The sequence below is a fragment of the Myotis myotis genome, unplaced genomic scaffold, assembly GCF_014108235.1.
Source record: "Myotis myotis isolate mMyoMyo1 unplaced genomic scaffold, mMyoMyo1.p scaffold_m19_p_15, whole genome shotgun sequence".
NCBI lineage: Eukaryota > Metazoa > Chordata > Mammalia > Chiroptera > Vespertilionidae > Myotis > Myotis myotis.
The window spans coordinates 52454368-52458259 of NW_023416319.1; the positions used below are offsets into that span (position 1 = coordinate 52454368).

At 50.5% G+C, this 3892-nt stretch overlaps 1 pseudogene; it reads right to left on the reverse strand.

The window, feature by feature from the left end:
* Positions 1–855: 855 nt before the first annotated feature.
* Positions 856–1782, reverse strand: LOC118670351 (annotated as a pseudogene).
* Between the last annotated feature and the right edge of the window lie 2110 nt (positions 1783–3892).

The following is a 3892-nucleotide window of genomic DNA, read 5'->3' on the forward strand; positions in this document are numbered from 1 at the left end:
AAGGAGGGGGGCCTGCCACACGGGGTCCTCGGCACTTCTGTCTCCTCCAAGGTCCCCTCTCCTCTGGCTCACGCTGGACTCAGGCATTGGGAGGCACCAGCAGGAAGCTAAGTAACCCGGCAACATTTCTCCTCCTGGTTCCTCCACCACCAGCTGCCATGGGCGGCAGCGCCCTTTACCAAATTCCCAGCTCCTGCCAGTTCCCAGGGCAGCACCCTGTCCCTTCATGCCTCAGAGGTCAGGGCTCTCACGCTTCTGGTCCCCTCAGCCTCTTCCCCGCCTTTGCAAATAGACTCTCTACTGCCAGATGCCCTTTGTAGTGTGCGGTGGTCCCAAGTGGCTGTAAGCATCATTGTAAGTAGGGGAAAGTGTGCTTTAATTAAATATACATTATGCCACTGAGGCCCGCAAGGTCGAGAGCACTCCTAATGCCGATAGCTACAACACCAGTTTGTACATGACAAGACAATGAGAGAAATACGCAATCCCTTTAAAACAAAATCTTTGTAAAAAAAAATGGCCAGAGTGGTTTGCATGAACAGTCTGAATTTTATGACAATAACATGTACAGATTGAGCACCCTGGGGCTCTCGTTACATCCTAAAGAAAACAAGCATTTACATTATTCATGGGTTGTACTGACATTTTTAAAAGGTCAATTGTACCGTTACCCCTGGGGTGCACAGCCTTAACACCATCATTTATGTTGTTTGCTAAAGATCGAGAATTAAAAAACAAAGCGGGAGGGGGAGGGGGTGGGGGCTTTCATTTGCAAATGCCATTGATTAAGTGAAAACGGAGGCAAGCTGACCAATAGCCATTGCAGTGTTAAAAATGAAGGTTGGATACAATATGTTACAAGTCCCAGTGAGGCAACGTCAAAATGATCAGACCCTGTGCCTTTGGCTTCTTTTTCTCCGCAGGCTTTAAATCTGGAAATAACACATTTGCGTTTTGTCCACACGTATCATGGCATCTGCGTGGTCAAACTCTCCACAACAGTTGCATGCAGAAAACATAGTGACTAACTGCCTCTCTGAAAAATATTCAGATCCCTCTTCAGCCACCTGGTGAGCGCGACACAGAAGATCCAAGTCACGCTGGCGGGGGAATTCTGCACCCACTTCTGCACCCACTGCGACAGACACGCCTCTGTCTTTCACCCCAGCCCCAGGATTGTCATCAGGCTCAGCCCACAAAGGCCCCAAAGGAGACCTTGCTCTGGCCCACCAGTTGGTCATATAATGAACAAATCTGCTCCATTGATTGAAGGTCTGGTGATCAACCCCCATGAGAGGAACCCATTTCTCATCCACGATGGCTGCTGCCTGTAAACGAAGTAGTGTGAAAGCTTTCCTTAGTCTAATGTTGTATCTTCTTTTACCTTCATCACAAAATCCATACATTCTATTGATGCTGGCACATTCGTGGTTCCTCTGAGGAGGAAAAATTCTCGGGATATTTGATTTTGTACCAGTGAGGGAAGGTCTCCAATGACCATTTCCCCTGTCCACATAGTTACCAGGAGACAGGTCCTTGCTTTCTGGCAGAAAACCCCTACTCAGAGAGCTGAAGCAAATCTTAGCTTGTCCATGGTACCAGCACCTCCTCTGAGTGGAGCTTCACATTCTAGCAGGACAGACGAAAGACCTGTCAGGCCTTGCAGCCCAGTCCTCCGGTTCCATCCTCCTGGAACTGGACATCCTCACCAGGCTCAGGCCCCCTCACTTCCACCAGCACTCGGATGGTGCTGTCAGGGCTGAGTTTACCCATATCTGCCATCGCCTTCCCACTGCCTCTGTCTCCCTCCCGGGCTCACTTTACAGCCAGGAGCACAGAAGGGAGTGGCAGCCATGGCCACAGCCACGGTGAGTCCCCTACCAGCCACTCTGCTTCCTCCTTCTCTCCCTGATGGGGAAAATAAGACATTTTGGGGGGGCTAGCAACCTGAATCTGTGCCAGTAACCTAATGTACATTCTTTAAAAAATATATATATTTTATTGATTTTTTTACAGAGAGGAACGGAGAGGGATAGAGAGTTAGAAACATTGATGAGAGAGAAACATCAATCAGCCGCCTCCTGCACACTCCCCACTGGGTATGTTCCTGCAACCAAGGTACATGCCCTTGACCAGAATTGAACCTGGGACCCTTGAGTCTGCAGGCCAACGCTCTATCCACTGAGCCAAACTGGTCAAGGCCTAATGTACATTCTTGATAGCCTCTAATTAAGTCACTGCCTCTTTCTCCACAATCTGGTCTTGCAAGACCGGTTTACCTAAGTACTCCCATTTTAGAGGCCATAAACCATGAACAACACACAACCCTTGGAGGGGGTTACCAGCGCTGGCGCCAGGCCAGGCCTTTAGGTGTGGTTTCACGGCCCCCATCCCAACACACGGGGCTTTTTGCAAAACCCGCGAAAGGTCCGGAAGTCCCATCCCATATTTGGGGGACAAAGAAACCAAGGGGTATAAAGGGAGAACTTGCTCAGGATTTGAGTCCCCTGAGTCACTGTACTAGTACATGTGGAACATCTGAAAATAAATGGGTTTTCCTGTATCTCCGGTACTCCTACGTATTTTTAGGTCGCCTGGTAAATTCTGTAGCATCCCTACTAGAACCACAAAAAAAGCAAATGGCCCCCGAGTCCCAGGATCTTATATTAAAAATGTGTTTAAAAACTAAACAAGAAAATAACTTGAACTATGCCTGGTCCCTGCTAACCAGTCAGATCTGTCAGTCGCTTTACTGAGCTTATGGTGTGGGGAGAGGAAGGTGGACATCAACCTTCCGCCATGGAGGTCCCGGAGGGGCCCCCTGGAAATGCAGAGTCGGGCTCCTGTCCAATAGGGGGGCAACCAAGGGAGGCTTCCAGGAGGCACTTTCAGCAAAAGTAAAGGGGGTAGGGGTGAGGGCGGGAAGGAGGGGGTGGTTCTGGCAGAGGGAGAAGCAGGAGAAAACCCAAGGGGGGAGCCAGCACTTCTCCCACCTCATGTCCTGGAGGAAGGAGCTCGGTCCTGCCCACTGTGAGCCGCTGCATTGGAAGGGAGGCAGGCCCTGTGCCCCCCCCCTCCCTCCCTCCCCCCCCACACACACTCACTGGCTCACCAGGGTACTCACTCCACCTCTCTGTGTCTGAAGGAAGGATCCAGACCAGATGAATTTTTAAGTTTTTTGTTTGTTTGTTTGTTGTGCTTTTTCTTTTGAGAGAGAGATCAATTTGTTGTTCCACTTATCTATGCTTTCACTGGTTGCTTCTTGTATGTGCCATGACCGGGGATCGAACCTTGGTGTACTGGGATGACACTAACCAACAGCTACTCAGCCAGGGCCAGGCTGATGGTTTATAGAACCTCTTGTTCCTAGAAGGGACTCAGGGATTCTTGGGTTTGTGCGGTGCCCAGAGCGCAGGCCTCTGGACACCACTCTGCCCCCATCCGTACAGGTTGCTGTTCAGCCCACCTCCAGCCCTCTTGGTGGCACCAGGGGCTCAGGGAGCACTGCTGGATGGAAATAATGTTGGTGACAGACGTAGCCCTCGAGGCCCCACTGAGGGAGTCCTTGGAGAGCTGGGGTCCTGGGGAGGGGCAGACACCTTGACCATCTTTCTTCTCCAGGGAGGCTGTAAAGACAGCTGCTGACAAACCTGCTGTTTTCCTAATTAGCGGCCTTAATACCTCACGAAAGCCATTAACGGGCTGGTGCAGTGGATACATATCTTCAGATGTAATTAATAATGTTGTTAGCCTAACTCATAATCAATACTGAGGGAATTGCTTCCTTGGGTTTATATTTGGTCCTTGGGGTCTTGGTGCCACGAGGAACATCCATCTGCAGACGTGCTAATGAGCGTGCATCGGTCCCTGGCAGCCCCGCTCGGGACTCTCA